Here is an 18,913-nt window from a genome sequence, read left to right as displayed (position 1 = left end):
AGTTTTGCCCAAAATTTCCGACAATTTGCTGTCTGCTTCTAATACGGGCAAATATTTTTTAACAATTCTGCAAATTTGAGCATACTCCTCACTGTATTCAGTGACAAAAAATAGTTTTTGTTGTTGTTGTTGGGTCCCTCCTTCCGCCCCATCCCCTACAGTCTGGGTAGCACAGATATTTTCTCTTCTCGATTTAGGTTCTATTTTCGCTTTTTCATAGGCGGTTTTAATTAATTTGTTGGGGTACCCTCTATCCTTTAATCTCTCCCCCAACTGCCTCGACTGAAGATCAAAAGTGGCATCCTGGCTGCAGTTTCTACGAAACCTAATGAATTGGCTATAGGGTATACTGTTAAGGGTGTGTTTCGGGTGGCAACTATTATACTTTAAAATAGTGTTGCCTGCCGTTGGCTTCCGAAAAATTTCAGTGTCAATTCTATTCGTATGTGAATTCCCTTTTAGGGTGAGATCCAAAAAACAAATTTGATTCTTGTGGTGTTCAAGTGACAATTAAAGATTATAATTGTTGATATTGAGGTATCGATGAAATTCTTCTATTAGGCCAATTGGGCCATTCCAAATAAACAATAGGTCATCGATATACCTTCCATACCACACAATATGTGATCGAAAGGGGTTATCACATCCATAGACGTGGCACTGCTCCCACCGACCCATATAAAGGTTGGCGTAAGAGGGGGCAAAGGATGCCCCCATGGCAGTGCCACGTCTCTGAAGGTAGTAACCCCCGTCGAAGTGAAAAAAATTGTGAGTTAGTAAAAATTCCAAAACCAACAAATTAAAGTGAACAAAGTCATGTGTATAGGTATGTGCTTCTTGAAAGGTGTTCGCAATGGACTCTAGGCCCATGCTATGTGGGATCATGGAATATAAGGATTTTACATCCATAGAGATCCAATGATACGTGTCCCGCCATGTGATACTCGATATTTTCTCAATGAGGTGTCCCGTATCCCTTATATAGGAACCCAAGAGGGGAACCAGTGGTCTTAAATTTGAGTCAAGCCAATCCGAAAGGCCCTCGTTGGCCGATCCAATGCTAGCCACGATGGGTCTACCCTCTGGGTTTTGGATCGATTTGTGTATCTTTGGGAGATGGTGGAAGATCGGAATGGTCGGTGTACGTCTGTAACGATCGCCGCCCGGAGCAGGCCCAGGAGCTCCGGGCGGCGCGTCCATCTTCGCCGGCGTCGCTCCCAAAATGGCGGCGCCCATGGCCGCCACGTGGGTAGCGGCGCCGGGCGATGACGTCAGCGCGCCGACGTCGGCGCAAGAGCGTCAATGACGTCAGAATGGCGCCAAATTTGAAAATAAAAACGCCAACTAGACGCCAGAATGGCGCCCAAGAATAGGATTACTTTCCTGAAGCATATCCTGGGTTTCCTGTGTGCCTTATTGCCTAATCTTGTTCCTGCCTTGTATCCTGACCCTTTGCCTGGACTTTGGACTTTGTTTGTATTCTGCCTGCCTGTGAACTCTTGCCTGATCCTGACTATTCTCCGTTTAACCCTTTGGATACCGCGACCTTGTTCCCTCAAGAGGGCTTCCTCCTTGATCCAGACAACCTCCCTGGAGGGAGCTCCCGGCTCCCTGACATTATTCTTGGGCCATGGATCCTTCTGAGGAAGCCACACCTCATGTCGGACGAGTGCTCCGCGGACTGGCATCCCGCATGGAGGACTACGAAAACCAGCAGGTTCGCATTGGGCAAGCACTCGATGTCCTGCTGGCTCAAGTGCCTTCTGCGTCCTCCACTGCTCCACCTACTGGGGATCCCCCCATGGCGGCAGCCCCCACGAACACAAGCTACTCGACAGGTGAGCCTCGCATTCCACCTCCCCCTCGTTTCAGTGGGGACCCACAAGCTTGCAGGGGATTTGCCACGCAATGCCAAATTCAATTTGAGTTCCAACCCACACAGTTTCCAAGCGAGCGTTCCAAGGTGGGGTATGTGATGTCTCGATTGGAAGGCAAGCCACTGGAGTGGGCAACGTCTCTTTGGGAGAAGAATTCCCCGCTGACTTTTGATGTTAAAGACTTTCTCCAAGCTTTTCGTATAGTCTTTGATGCTCCAGGTCGGGTTACGAACGCCCCTGCCCGTCTCTTGCAGCTCCGGCAAGGAAGCCGCAGTGTCAATGAGTATGCTATAGACTTCCGAACACTGATGGCGGAGACTTCCTGGTGTGATGACGCTTACAAGGCTGTATACTACCAAGGCCTATCCATCCGCATCAAAGATGATCTCGTCTCCAGAGAGACTCCTGACACCCTGGAAGGGTTGATCGCTCTATCCATTAAGGTGGACACTCGTCTCAGAGAGCACCAGGTGGAGAGAGAGCGCAGTAGACGATTTTCTCCCATGTTGGCCCCTCGCTTTCAAAGGCCGATTCTGCAAACACCCGCTGTTCCTGTGACCCATGTGTCGACATCTCCCTTGGAGGAACCCATGCAAGTAGGAAAGACTCGCCTCTCCGAGCAGGAAAGACTCCGAAGACGTATGGCAGGTCTCTGTTTATACTGTGGTGGGCATTCCCATTTTGCCAACGCCTGTCCTGCCAAAGCCAAGAGTTTTGTACCCCGAGGTATGTCTCAGGTTTCTCATGTAGGGGGCATCACTCGAGGTTCTCTGGAGAAGTATCAAGAAAATTCACGCAGGCTTCTCCTTCCTTTGCAGATTCACCTGGCAAGTAAGTCTATCTTCGAAAGGGCCTTCCTCGACTCCGGAGCGGATGGCAATTTCATGGATGCCTTTTTTGCCGAACGCATGAAGATTCCTCTGCTTCCATTGCCTTCTCCCCTGCGAATTACTGCCATAGATGACAAACCCCTGGAGTTTGAATTCGTCACAAAGTTCACGGCGGAACTATCTGTACAAGTTGGGGCGCTGCATCAAGAAAAACTTTCATTCTTCATCATCCCCTGTCCTTCTACTCCAGTGATATTGGGTCTTCCATGGTTACGTCTGCATAACCCCACCATAGACTGGTCCACTGGGCAGATCTCTCGTTGGAGTTTATTTTGCCTGCAACATTGCCTTCCGCCAAAACACCTCGAGAAGGTGAATGTCTCCTCTGCGGAATTAAAGACTTTGCCCTCCACTTACAAGGGATTTTCCGATGTGTTTTGTAAAAAGTCTGCAGAGTTCCTTCCCCCACATCGCTCCTACGACTGTCCGGTTGAACTCCTGCCTGGAGCTATGCCCCCCAGAGGGCGCACCTACCCTCTCTCTCCTGCAGAGACTACCGCTATGAAGGAGTACATCCAAGAAAATCTCCAGCGGGGGTTTATCCGCCCTTCTACCTCTCCTGCAGGGGCTGGGTTCTTCTTCGTGGAGAAGAAGGACGGAGGCCTTCGGCCTTGTATAGACTATCGGGGTCTGAATAAGATCACCGTGAAAAACAGATACCCTCTGCCCCTGATTGCCGAGCTCTTTGACCAGCTGAAAGGGGCAAAGATTTTCTCCAAGTTGGATCTCCGGGGGGCCTACAACCTCATTCGCATCCGGGAGGGTGACGAATGGAAGACGGCATTCAACACTCGGGATGGGCACTATGAATATCTCGTTATGCCCTTCGGCCTATGCAATGCCCCTGCCGTCTTCCAGGAGTTTGTGAATGATGTGTTCCGAGATCTCCTAGGAAGGTTCGTAGTCGTATACTTGGACGACATCCTGATCTTTTCCAAGGACCTTGAAAGTCATCGCTCCCAGGTGAAGGAGGTACTCTCTCGTCTGAGGAAGAACTCTCTCTTCGCCAAGTTGGAGAAGTGTGTTTTCGAGGTATCCAAGATCCCCTTCCTAGGATACATTATCTCTCCAGAGGGATTTGAGATGGACCCCGTGAAAGTGTCGGCCATCCAGGAGTGGCCTCTCCCACTGAGTACCAAAGCAATCCAGAGATTCATCGGATTTGCTAATTATTATCGACAGTTCATCCGGGGGTTCTCTTCCCGCATTGCACCTATCCTGGCCCTCATCCGAAAAGGGGGTAAACCCAGCCTGTGGCCTCCATCTGCTATAGAAGCCTTTCAGTCCTTGAAAGAGGCCTTCACGTCCGCTCCTGTTCTTCGACATCCCAATCCTGCACTACCCTTCTGCATCGAAGTTGATGCTTCTGAAGTCGGAGCCGGAGCTATCCTGTCTCAGAGACATTCCTCTGATGGAAAATTGCACCCCTGTGCGTTTTTCTCCAAGAAGTTCTCATCCGCAGAGCAGAACTATGACGTCGGGAATCGAGAACTCTTGGCAGTCAAGCTTGCCCTTGAAGAATGGCGTCACCTCCTGGAGGGTTCTGAAATTCCTGTCCAGATTTTCACCGATCACAAGAATCTGGAGTTCATACAGTCCCTCAAGAGGCTAAATCCCAGACAAGCCAGGTGGGCCCTTTTCTTTTCCCGATTTAACTTTGTTTTGACTTATCGCCCAGGTTCCAAAAATCTGAAGGCCGACGCCTTGTCTCGTAGCTTCACTCCGGTGGACCGTGACCCTGAGAGACAGGAACCAATCATTCCACCAGTCAAGATCATTGCCTCTCTGTATCCCCAATTTGCCGACCAGATTCTGGCTGGGCAGTCCTCGGCTCCTCAAGATACTCCGATTGGTATGGCCTTCGTCCCTCCAGAACTTCGCCTGGCCATCCTGCAACAAACCCACTGCTCCAGGCAAGCTGGACATCCTGGTTCGGCTAAGACCCTTGAACTCTTGAGGCGCCTAGTCTGGTGGCCTGATATCCGCAAGGATGTAAAGGACTTTGTGGCTGCTTGTAATGTCTGCGCCACTTCTAAGCCTAGCCATTCCTGCCCCAGTGGGTTGTTACAGCCTTTGCCGATACCCTCTCGTCCATGGACGCACCTCTCTATGGACTTTATTGTCGAACTTCCTCCCTCCGGTGGGAATACTGTGATCTGGGTTGTTATTGACCGCTTCTCCAAAATGGCCCATTTCATCCCTCTGAAGAAGTTGCCCTCTGCGGTGGAGTTGTCCCAGCTATTTATCCAGTACATCTTCCGCCTGCATGGTTTCCCGGTGGAGATCGTCTCCGATAGAGGCACCCAGTTTACTGCCAAGTTCTGGCGTTCCTTATGCAAAGACCTGGGAATTGTTCTTCAGTTTTCATCTGCATACCACCCGCAAACGAATGGGGCAGCTGAACGTGTCAACCAAGCCCTGGAGCAGTTCCTGAGGAACCACGTATCCCTCTGCCAGGATGACTGGTCTGATCTCCTCCCATGGGCGGAATTCGCTCATAATAATGCTTGTCATTCCTCTACAGGAAGGTCTCCGTTCATGTCGGTGTATGGTCAGCATCCTCAAGCTTTTCCCCAAGACTTTGTGCTATCTGACGTCCCGGCTGCTGACGACTCCGCAGCCCATATGTCTGCTATTTGGGCTGCGACCAAGTTGAACCTAGAGAAGAGTGCTCTTGTTCATAAGACTTTCGCGGATCGTCGTCGAAAATCCTCTCCTCTCTACAAGGTGGGTGATAATGTCTGGCTCTCTTCCAGGAATATCCGGTTGAAGATACCATCTCCCAAGTTGGGTCCAAAATTCGTGGGACCATTTCCCATCTTGGAGATAATCAACCCTGTGGCTGTCAGACTCCAGCTTCCACCAGAGATGAGAATCCCCAACGTGTTCCACGTGTCTCTGGTGAAACCCGCCATCACCAACCGGTTCTCTGGCGGTCAGTCTCCTCCTCCTGCCATCTCAGTGGAGGGTCAACTCGAGTACGAGGTGGAGAAAATCCTAGACTCCAGAATCTCCCCTGAGTCACTAGAGAAAGAAACTGCTTTATTCCGGTCACGTTGGTAGTTTTTTGACCTTAGAATGGACTTTGGTTTTTTCCATAGATATACTGCATTGTTTTCGTAGTCCATTCGGTCTCTATTCAATTTTCTTTTCTTCCGTAGGCTAACCGTATGTTCTAGGCTGGAGAGGTGTTCCTTCAATTTCATATCCAGATCACTCAAATCTGGTAACTTTTCAAGATTAGATAAAAGCAGTTGCGATTCATCTATATTTTCCCTAGTTACAATCAGTTCCTGCTTTTTATGGTTAATGATTAGTGCCATTAACTCAAGGGAACATCTCGACAGGGTATCGTTCCACTTATTAATAAACATCTCGTCATCTCGGGCAAAAGTAGGAAATTTCCTCATCCTTAAACCCCTCGGAATTCTATTGGTAGCAACGTATTTCTCTAGGGTGACAATATCCCAGCAGAGTAGCAATTCTTGTGACATGTATTTTTCCAAATTATTAAAAATATCCTGGACAGTACCATCATCCTCCTCAGCGAAATTTTCATTACTTAAAACCGTTTCAAATTGACTAAACCGTGTAACCCTGTCCTCAAGTTTCTCGAGGGCATACAGTTTGTTTGGTGTTAAAAGTTCAGCAGGTCTATTGTTAGCCATTTATTCAATATTTTCTAGTCTTCTATCTTCTTAAATAAGAGTAAACCCAAATTGATTACCCTGGGCTACACCACTTTTAACTTTAGTCCAAATCTAAGTCATTTCAAGTTAATCCACTCACAATGGCTAATCAAAGCAAAACCCTGGGGAATGTCCCACCCTAATATGCATTTAAGAATGTTTCATATACATGAATAGTAAAATATACATGATGAATTATAATGCAGACATTGAATTGAGCCAGGTAAAAATTATATAACAGTATAATAAAGGATTATATTTGTGATTAAAAAAAAATAATGGGAATAATATGAATATGATAAGGGCTGCAATGAAACCAATTTTCATTCAGAAGCATTAATAAAAACAGATACTCAATGTGACATTACCGTTTATAGTACTTTCATCTCCTCTATTTAAATATACATTTCTACCTCCCTATCTACCTCCCATAATTGGATATTGCCATCTTTTTGTTTACTCCCATAGAAGAAAACATAGATTCTCAGTCAACTTTTCCGGAAATTTAAATACTTGGTAGGCCTTATTTTTACAGACCATCAACTTTAATGACACAATTAAAAGGATTTCTAATAAAAGTAAATGTAAGGTTCATTGAGAATTATGTTAAGAAACCCAATTTCTATGTGTCAGACTAGGATTAATGGAAAACATTCTAGAGAGCAGGTACTGCTTGGAAAGGAAGATGGAGAGTAAAAGATAAAAATAATTTAATGCAGTAGAAGTGTGAAGATACACTTTGGCATCCAGTTAATTTGAGATTTAATAGAATTGCTGTTTTGCCAAAATTGCACACGTGAATATATTTAGGAAATGGATGTAAGGTCCTTAACAATAGACAAACATGTCTTTGGTGGACACCAAAGTATGTCTGCAGTAGGTAAAGTGCAATTGCCATGTTTTTTCCTGCAATGCAAGATTTCCCCATCAGATTTCCAACATTGTTTTGGTAACAGTGGGGCAATGCTCTTGAAAGAATTGCACTGTGCCTATTGCACTTCGGTGCTGATTCGGAAAAATGAACACAACTGGGTGTGCGATTAGCTGCAAATAGGGTAGCATTGCACCAAATACTTCAGTTTGCCTGGCATAATATCTGGTGTTCACTGGCATCACCTCCGATGTTTGGTGCATGAGTTAATTTTGCACCACTTTCGGTGCAAGTGAACTATGCCGTTTGATGACATAGCAGTGTTCAGTTCTGAACAGAAGACAGGAAGGACTTGTAAAGGGGTAAAAATAAACAGTTTATTTTTATAATATAAATAGTTAAGCTATGCAGTAGTGCAGCCAGCAGGTGGAGCTAAGTCCACTTGTGAGCATCAATTAGACAGTGCCTTGCTGAGGCACTTCTTCTTTGTGGCCTGGAAGATCAAGCAGCAGGAACAGACCATAGTGGCCAGACCCTTGGGAAGGTTGGGAATGTAGGGCTAGCTGACAGATAGAAGCGACAAGCAAGTTCACTTAGGAGCGAAAGATAGAGCGGGCCAGCGGGCACAGACAGCTTGTTGTCCCAACAAGGAGTAATAGGTGGCTAAAGCCCTGAGGTGACTGTACACCAGGCAAAGGGAAGTGAGCGTTCACAAGTAGGTTAGTAAAGAGCCTATGAGAGAAGCTTGGGCCTGATAGGTAAGGTCGCTTCAGAGAATCTGGGGTAAGAGCTCCTTAGCAAGAAGGGGGGCCCTGTACAATGTGTGTGTGATACCCTTGTTGGCAATCAGTGCCCCAGTTTGAACCATAAGCTGTACCCTGCATGATGCTGTACACCAATAGAGGTATGAATTTTTGGAAAGGCCACCAAGGCCTGGGCCTATGGTGGCAGGATTTTAGGGGGCAGCATGCTGCCCAACCGCACTCACATTGGTTCAGAAACACTGGGGGTTCTCAAGAGATACAATTGTTTTTAAAATTTCCTGTGCGCCAGTCCCCATTGCTCTGGTCCCGTTGATGAAAATTTCAAAAAATAAAAGGTAGGAGATGGCTGCGACGAACTACAGCAGGCCTGGGGGTGCCTGTTATGTAAATCCGGGCCCTGCCAATAAAGCGGTTTGAGTTCATCGCATTGTGTTTCATTAAGGTAAGTAACAATGGGTTTCAGTGGGATGGCTGAACAAAAAGGGTCAATTGAGGAGTCCCCATGTCACGTGATTCTATCACCAATCAGATGTTACATATCCAATTTGATATAAATGCCATCAGACTGATAGACAGTTATCAAAAACTCAACTTTTGATAAATCAGCACCCACATGTATATGAAGCAATAGAATGAATTCAAATTATTTTATTTTTCCAAGGTTTTTCTCGTTTCTAGACTTACCTTCGCTGATACTGGCTTTGCATTTCACACATTTAACTTTAATGGTGGGGAAGTGGGTGGATCTATGAACCAAAATTAGGAATGACTAATCACAATACAGGTTTCCCATTAGCAAAGTGACAGCATGTGTACTACTTTCTGTGCACCTCGATATGTGCCTGAAATGATGAATTCTTATAATGGCTCTTTATATAAAGTACTGGTGCCAGACCCAGAATGAATATTCTGCCTCCTCAAACTATGAGTGGTTTGAATATGGCTGTCAGATTGTTCAAACTTGCAGGCCAACAATATGCGGAGAATGATCCAAGTGGTACCAACTGATCTTTGCCATATCTGAGGGATATCTTTAAGGGAGTTTTTTTCTCCCCACAGTAAAAGTTGCAGAGAACATAGAGATCTATTTTTTTTGTTGTTGACATCAAGAGACTTATTTAATAAAGGTTGGATTTTAGTGGTTTTTGAGGTATTTGAAACCACAACTAAACTCACAAATTCACATCCACTGGAAAGTCTTTTCTCTAGAGAAAACAACCCCAACTTTGAGAGACTTATTTCATAGTTGACTTATTTCATTCCTTTCACAAGTATATTTGCACATCTCTGCACTCTTTCCAGCTCATTAATATCCTTATTTTTGTCAGTAAAATCATCTATAAGCTTGGTGAGAATAGGAACAGAATAGGAACCCGCAAAAGGAATTTTCTCTCTTCTGTCAAAGCAAGCAGAGTTTATTAGCCCCATATTGCACAGCCTTGTGAGATGGGATTCCCTTTTATATAAATTTTTGCTGGTACCTCTTCTGTAAATGAAACTGTAGTTTTCCTTTGAAATGACAATATACATTGAATGCTGTGATGTGAATTATTCTCTTATATTAATCACCGTCTTTTTTTTACAAAATTAAATATTTGTTAAATCTTTCTGTACAATGATTAATTGAGATTAGGGGGCAGATTTACATATGGTCGCATATCGAGGATTAATTAACCCTCGATATTCGACTGCCGAATGTAAATCCTTCGACTTTGAATATCGAAGTCAAAGGATTTACCGCAAATAGTTCGATTGAACGATCAAACGAAAATCTTAAGGATTATTTTAGTCTTTTCAAAACTACAAGGACCAGTAAGATCAAAAAAGTGAAAATATGATATTCATATTTGAAGTTTGTATCTTTTGATCCAACATGTATAAATAAAGTATTTCTGGGCAACATGTATTCTATTTTATGAGGGAGTTACAATGTATAGTCCTGTATAGAGCCATGAATGCCATTTAACCCCTGTCTTTCTGTGCAAAACCATTGTATCCATTTATAGCATGAATGACGTCCCTATTAGCTACACAGCAGCTTGTTTCATGGTCGAACTGGGGGGTCAAAGCCCACCGGGGCTGCCACATCAGGGCCACCGCCCCCCAATGACCCCCCTCCCCAGTCGCAGGGCCCCCTATGTCCCTCCCCCCCGCGCGCTGGCGCGTATCTGCTTTGCGTCTTCTTAATTCGATGGTGCGGGGGAGGGGAGCTCAGGAGCACCAATTTTGTGGAGCAGTCTGATGCTGGCTTGTTTACATAAATTGTAGACGTGTCACTGGAGCTAACACTCAATTTTTACCAAACTGTGTAACATTACATTAGACACATCACATTTCTCACTCCTTCCACAAACCTAGGGTTGCAACCTTCTTGGTTTTGTCCATATTTGGGTCTCAACTGTCTGATTGTAATTTGGCAAATAAATGAAAAACATCTAAATATGATACTCACTGTAATTTTTTTTCATATCAACATGGTTTATTTATCATCAAGCACAGTTTTATTTATTACAGAAAGAAAAAAGCAAATCAGTCAAACATTAGAAATTGGCATTGCTGTATTTCAGAGCTTTTTGGATAACTGGTTTCTGTATACTAGATCCAATACTTGTAATAGTGGGCTTACTCATCAGCCAGAATATAGACAGAGCTAGATTTGCCACCAGTCCAGCTTTGAACTGGACATCCCAATTTTACAAAGGACTGTCTGGTTTTGCCTATAACAGCCACCTTCGTCTTTGGGAGGAGCCCTAAGATACTCAGATGCTGCCAAGCCTTATTGTGAGAGGAGCAAGATGAAAGTTCCAGGTGAGCAAAGGGGCCAGATTGTAGCAGATATGAGGGTAATTGAAAACACCAGCACACTGGGGAATAGATGGGCAAGCAGGATACACTCGTGGTCACTTACAAGCAAAAGTCAGTCCAGGCAGAGTTCTAGCGACGTCAGATGCACCCAGGTACTATAAAGCATAGACCTACAATGGGCATTGGAGTTATGCTAGAAGCAATTTTAAATAGACAGATTTTTGCTACAAGGTAATGTCACACCGTGCATCGTCATTGCACCATGGCTCAGTAATGGACGAGACAAGCAGAAGACCGGACGATTTGTGCACGCATTTGACACACGCGAGAAGACTGCGAGCATCCCTACAATGACAGCAGTAGGCATCCCTGTCGCTGCTCCCTTACCAGGTAACCAGAGACTGATTTAGAATCCAGCTTTTTCAGAGAAAGATAGTGAGGACTTTGTCTGGTAATGGTGTCATAAACGGAAATGGAAAGATGATTGGATAGTTAAGACAGCTAGGTGAAAGCTGAGCTAAAAGTTCATTTGCTAATAGCTCATGTCATTTACAGTTGCCTGATTGATTACTGGCTGGAAATGATGCAAATTAAGATAGTGCCAATGAACAGTGCTGACAATACTTCATTTGTTGCCTGTTATATGTGCTATGTGTGCGGAGTATTTTTCAGTGATGTCTAGAGGAGGCCTGAGAGCCAGTACAATGATGTTAAATATAAAAATCTAGTATGTCTACTGTAACATGAGTCCAGTTTCACAACTACCTCTCTCTGTCTTCCAATAATCTGCCAGTACCATGACTATTGCCCTCTCTGCTTCTTTATAATTATAATTTCTCAATAGTATTAATGCACATTACGTTTAGTGATAGGCAAATAAATTCTCCAGACACAAATTTTCCGCATTTTGCCTCAAGCAAATTAATTTGTGAAACTGCGGCGACAATAAGCCGGCGAAAAACATGTCATGTCAAAAAAAAATTGGCGCATCAAAATTATTCAGACGCCCATTGACTTTAATGCATTTGGACCAAATAGTCTGTCTGTCTTTTTTTCAATAAAAAATTATGTTTTTGAGCACTTGTTGCCAAATACAACAAAAAGTTTGGAGATGCTTCAATCACAAGTTATTTCAGTTCAATGTTCTTCATTTTATTTGCAACAAAAATCAGTCTGTTCTTGTAGCCTTGCGGGAAAACCCTGGTCAATAGTTGGTATGGCAAATAAAAAAAATTAAACCTGTTTTTCAAAATTCATTTCCAATAACTTTGGAATGAAGCATACTTGTCATTGCTCATGTTAACAGCTAAAATATCTCTATAACATAAGCATTTTGTGAAATTATATTTTTTACAAGGCAACACAACCGCATTAAAAAGTAAAAATGACAGTAATATTAATAAAGCAACTGCTTTTTAAATCCATCATTTATTTTAATGTCCCGTTAGATAGACCTGTGCCTCCGTGTGAGTTAGTCAGCACTTTATTAGTGAAGAACAGATGGGGGAGGCATGTAAAATGTCCCTCCTCTTGCCCCTACCTGCCCTGTACCTTACATGTTTGAATGAGATGAATGAGGCACAGACGACATCAGGGCAATGTCTTTACTGTCTGACTGCCCTAGGGCCAGCTGTGGCTCCTGATTCAGTGCTTATCACTAAGGCTAGGGGCACACGGCGCGATTTCGCCGCGATTCTGCGCTGGGCGAGTTGTCGCTGCGTTTTTTAAGCCGAAATAGCTTTGCTAACTTTGGCGCTGGCGTCAATGCAAATCGCGGCGAAATCGCTGCGCTAATTCACACGCGGCGATTCTTTTTCTACTGTCGCCCGGAAACGCCCAGCGAGGCAACTTCGGACGACAATAGAAAACGAATCGCCGCGTGTGAATTAGCGCAGCGATTTCGCCGCGATTTGCATTGACGCCAGCGCCAAAGTTAGCAAAGCTATTTCGGCTTAAAAAACGCAGCGACAACTCGCTTAGCGCAGAATCGCGGCGAAATCGCGCCGTGTGCCCCTACCCTAAATGCTGGAATAGGCACTAAGGGGCACACTGTTCCTGGCTGTGTGGACAGGACCTAGACTGTCCCCCTGATGATTGACTGGAGAATCCCTTCCTTCTTGCAGGTTTAAGCATTAAATAATTCCTCTGTACTGTAGTGGAAGGCACAGGGGAATACATTACTCAGCAGTCTTACAGATACAAACATTAAGTGTGCTACATTCCCCCGCCTCTTTATAACTGTCACGTGCTTGTGACACCAATTTGGAACATGTGTATCAGTATGCAGACAGAACAAAGCATGATCATTATATGCTAACATCAATACATACAGTTAAACAGTAACATCTCATTAACTGAACAATCTTTTCCACCATGGCATACCACTTTCTGTATTATATCTGGGCTGGGATGTTACCATTGGGCATCATAACACAGCGAACAAGGGCAATGGTAGATTTTCGAACAGTGGACACAATCATGTGACGCGTTCCCAGGATGTCATATGTCTCTGCAGAGGTCTAACTGTTTTTGTGGTCTTCATCAGTCTTCAGGACCTTTCTAAGAATGACATCCTCCCATTACCAAAATCTGTTCTGAGTGCTGATCGCATAACCCACGTCAAAGAACAAATGTCTCTTCTTTCGAGACTTCTAGTACTTTGGAATGGGTGAATTTTCCAATGAGGCCAATTTGTCTGTGGTTCCTTCCTCAGATAGGATGCCAGTACTGGACAGGCAGCATACATTTTTCCCACCAGAGTGCGGGCTGAATCACTGCTGGCTGACCTGTGTCATTTCTCAGCCCCACTTTGTCAGGAGCTACCTGGGATCAAACTCTAAACTTTACACTTACAAGCTCCTGCATTTTCTCATTGAGCCACTAGAGACCTTTGGATTCTGATTCTACTGGTATGATGAAAGATTTTCTACCTTTTATGTTTTCTCACCTCCTCCTCCTCCTTCTTGCTCTACCAGGTGTTGGTAATTTGATAATTAAGGGCCTTTATAAGCCTGTTACTAATGTTACCCCGGTGCTTGATCATTGAAGCTGCCAAGCTAGATTCCTGCTTTTGTTCCCGAGATTCCTGCTTTGTTCCTGAGATTCCTGCCTTGCTCCCTGTGCCTTTGTTCTCTGCTACAGTTCCCCTTACCTGCTCTCTATTGGATCTCCTGGTAATTGACCTCGGCTTGTTTACTGGACTACCCTCTGCCATCAGCCTGCCTCTGACCTCGGCCTGCCATACGGATTTGTTATTGCCTTCAGCCTGCCCCCGACCTCAGCCTGTTTCTCGGACTTGCTTTATTGTTGCCTGCCCTTGACCACCAACCTGGTGTAAGAACTTATATTATTTATCTTTTGTTCATCTGTTTTGCCATACTTTTCATTATTAAAATACTATTCTGCATAACATGTTTCCGGCCTATCAAAACCTCAAATACCCGCTGTACTCATGTTATACAGCACCAAGGCTCCTAACTACCAGCCACTCACCGGTGGCCAAGCCTGACACACTTTCACCATTCCTCCATTCTTTTTCAAGTGTTCTACTGGGATGGTTTCTGGAAGCAGATCTTCCCCGTTGGGCAGATTAAAATCACAGTCACTCTAAAACTTAACATGGGATCCAGGGTTGTCCCAGTTCATCTTCACCTTAGCTGGAATACAAGTGATCTTTTCTGTAGCAACTACCATATTTTGTCTCCTCTGTTGTCACCGGGTGGTCAAGTAGTCACCATACAACAGCTGTGTTGGTTCCCACTATCAGAGCATTCTTCCCAGATTGAAGGGTCATTTGCACACTGCAGTGTCTCCATAAATTTTGCCATCCCTGCCACCTTCTGGCAGAATTCCACCGTGACTGAAAGGAAACCCTGATAAGGCACCTTCTGGTCACTTAAGATCCAAATCTATAACTGTTTGTCCAGGGTTTGCAGAGGTATGTGATTTAGGTATTGTCTGTTGAAATCTTCATACAGCAGGGTCACTTGAGCACCAGTATCTAGAAGGTTTTCAGCATAAATGCCTTCAATCAATCTTCAATTAGGGATAATAGGCAATGGACCCTTTCTTCAGCCTATTCAGTTGAGTCTGCTCTTATCTGGCATGCAATGGTTGACTTTTCACTTTCTTCATAGACTTGGTCACTTTACTGCTTTTCTGGCTCTGGATGGAGCAACTCTGGGATGGGCTCTTAGTCAGCTTCTTCACTTAGGGACCCTGACATTTTCCTGCAGCTTTGGGTGGTCCTGCTATCTCCCTTGCTTTTGAGAGGCACTTTCTCTTTAGGTGGCCTTCTCCACCACAGCAGTAGAAAATTACTGGTCCAGTGAGTTTGCTTGCCATGTAAAGCATTGGGCTGTCCAGCTGGACTTCTGTATTTAGACGTTTTTTGAATTGGCTGCTTAAGAGATTGGAAGACCACCTGTGTCATCAGCTCAGCCAGCTTGTTGAACATCTGCTCTAACTGGCCATCCTTTGGTGGGTGTCAACAGCATTTACCAACCTAACTCCAGTTGTATGACCTGCCATTGGGTCTGCTGTAGCTCCCTTAGCTTCTAGCATGGCTTCTTCTTCCCGAACCCACTTGACCAGATCAATGGACCAGATGGTCCCCCCACCTCCTTGGGTCCTTAGCTTGATCACAATAGGGTCCTTCTTGGAATATTTGCTCCATTCTTACATAATCCACTTCTTTGGTATCTATACCTTTCTTTATTGAGATTTGGTGAATAATCTTATCAAGGTGTTGGATGTAATCAAATAACTTTTCTACCTCCCCCTGGAAAGTACATTTCAGCTGGTAGTAGAGATCCTCTACATTGTCAAGTCTACCAAACACAATTTGAAGAGCAGCAAGATAATCATATGCCATGCAATCTTGCTGAGAAAGCTTCACATTCCTGACTGCTTCAGATGCAGCACCTCTCAGACTCTCTGCTATTTGCTACTTATTTTGTGCCTACGTTATGTCCCACTCATCAAGAGCCTGCAATGGCTGATCCATCGAGACTTCACGTTCCTCTTCACATTCCTCTTCACCTGTGGGCAATGTTTGTTCCCCTAAGAAGATCTTCAGTTTTTTATTTGAAAAGCTTGGAAATGCATTTCATGCCTATTGGGGCACTTACTCATAGGCAAATGAGCACACCTCTGTACATAGGTACCTCTTATATAGTGGTGTGATCAATCAAGTCTGGGTATAAAAATTACAAACTTGAAAGTATTTTAACCTATCTGATTAAAATGTATGTAATTTTTCCAACCATGAGGAATTTTGCTCCATAAAATAATGGGTTATAATTGCATGTCTTTTGACAGGCTTTCACTCTGTTGCAAAAGTTTAAAACCGTCTAAGTATTTAATGTGTTTGACTACAACTTTTAGTGCTTTTCCACCACAAGGACAGTATCTCAATATTAGAATATAATATAGCACAATATAATTGTTCTTTAAATTTGGTGTTAAACATTCTAATATTTGTGCTGATATCAAAGTTAAATTTTTATATTTTATTTTATTTAATCCTTCAAGTATTTATCTATTTATGTTTTTTTTCTTCTTTTATCATAATTCATAATAACAATATATATATATATATTTTTGTTTTTTTATTAACTATTTGCATATTTATCTTTCTGTTTCTGTTTTTTTCCAGTTCTATGTGGGTATTTGGTAACTTTATGTGGGAAGTTTGTATGTAATTAGATATTTATATTATGAATTTAGTTTCGCACCTTGTGATTGGTTGTGATATATGTAGTCTTGATTGATCACACCCCTATATAAGACATGTACAGAGGTTTGCTCAAGAGGTTTTCCCCAATAGGCACAAAATGCGCTAGGCCTCCATTTATTATGGAGAGACTCACATTATTGGTTTTCTTATGGAAATGCACCCATGTTTTTATATACTATTGATATCCTATTTACTGTGGTAGTGCCTATATTGACTTTTGGCAACTATCTTGTTTGTTAACCCTAGTTGAAGTTCAACAAACAGCAGGGAAGTGTGGCTAAAAATAACTTAATTTTTCTTACAAGTAGCCCCTGTTTTTTCATGTGCTTAAGACAGAAATCCCCTTTCTTCTATAACCTAAAATTGCCATCTAACAATATATTAATGTGTTACTCTAGTTCAGAAATCAATAAGTAGTCACACAGTTAATTCAAATGAATACCAAAAACAAGAAAAGACTTGGGACTAGTGATGTTCTCTTAGTACTTGGGTAATGGCTTGGAAACAAAAAAACAAAAAAATAGTTTTTATTTGTGCAGTTTGTATTTAATTAAGTTTTCTCTATTAGCGACACCATGCCTACATCCCTCCTGCTCGTTGCAATCCTAATATCTTCCTATTGTGTTTATGTCAGGAAGAAAATTGGATTCCAGTAATGACAGAATTAATTTCTCCTCACATGGCAGCTTAGTTTTGTATCTGCAGCGACAGGATGATAGACCCTGTAATACTTGCTTTGCACTGTTTTAGCTTAAAATGCACCGTCTGGCTTAAGGACCCAAGTGAGAAGCCAATCTTGACCCATGGCACGTCAGAGGCATTTTTCATTATCTGAGGTTCACATAAATAATTTATTGGCATTTCACAAGCCATAAAAAAAAAGTTTTTATGGAACATGCTTAATCAAAGCTAAGTTATTTTGTTTTTTCTAATTAAGATTAATCAAACAGATGCCGTTTTCAATCTTCAAAATAACAAATATTAATAAAATACAGCCTAGTTTATTTAATGCTAAAGTCACCATTTTCTTCTTTTTTTTTCAATGACCCAATATTTTATTAAATTGATATAAACTTTTTAAATTTAAAATGTGACATTCATTTTAGAAGAATACATAAAGCAGATGATTCCTAAGCCTCCACATGCATGGCCTACTTATTGGTGTAGGATAGGGTTCCCCAACATTTTTACATGTGAGCCACATTTTAAATAATAAGAAACTTCAAGGGCAAGCAAGGTCTTGAGCTGTATTGAAAGGGGCATAGATTCGGGGGAAATTTATCCTTGCACTCTACAGTGTGGTGGTAAGACCCCATCTAGAATATGCTGTCGATTTTTGGTATCCATTGTTCAAATGAGAGAAATGAGAGTGTGCAGTGAAGGGCAACTCAGCTGGTAAAAGGTATGAAAAATCTCATCTTTACGATGGAGAAGAGGTTTTTAAAGTTGTTTACCTTTAAGACTATGAAGATTTTAATTCATCCAGATTATTCTATCACAGTAACTACACAGAATCTACACCTCTGTTAATTTCTTCAGATGTCACTCTCTTTGAAGAGTTACAATGCCATTGTGATTGGATTAGTGGAAGAGTTTATATGCCGAGAACTTTCCACACCAGTCAGTTGAACTGAAGAAGCTGCTCGGATGAGTAGTGAAACGTCTTCATTGATTACTCAGCAAGCCCAGTTGTTTTAGATTTACCTATACTAGATTTACCTTTAAGGTAACTTTTATTATGTTATAGAATGGCCAATTCTAAACAGCTTTTCAAATGGCCTTCATTTTTTGTTATTTTCATAGGTTTTCAATTGTTTGCCTTGTTCATCTGACTCTGCCCATCTTTCAAATGGGGGTCAGTGATCCCATCTAAAAAACAAATTCTCTGTAGGGCTACAAATGTATTGTTATTGTTACTTTTTATTACTGATCCTTCTATTCAGGCCCCTTCTATTCATATTCCAGTCTCTTAGTCAAATCAATGCATGGTTGCTAGGGTAATTTGGACCCTAGTTACCAGATTGGTTAAGAAATTGAAGAGCTGCTGAATAAAAACCTAAATAACTCAAAAACAAATAATAAAAAATGAAAACAAATTGCAAATTGTCTCAGAATATCACTATCTACATCATACTAAAGTTATCTCAAAGGTGAACAACCCCTTTAATGTAAGGGAGCAACACAAGCAGGAAAGAGTTCCTAGGGGGGTGCTCAGTGGTTGTGGTTATTTGGTAGCCCATGTGGAGACTGGAAGTCTGTTTGACTGTACACATAAGGGCA

Source organism: Xenopus laevis, chromosome 7S (assembly GCF_017654675.1).
Source record: "Xenopus laevis strain J_2021 chromosome 7S, Xenopus_laevis_v10.1, whole genome shotgun sequence".
Taxonomy (NCBI): Eukaryota; Metazoa; Chordata; class Amphibia; order Anura; family Pipidae; genus Xenopus; species Xenopus laevis.
This window is presented reverse-complemented; position numbering follows the sequence as displayed.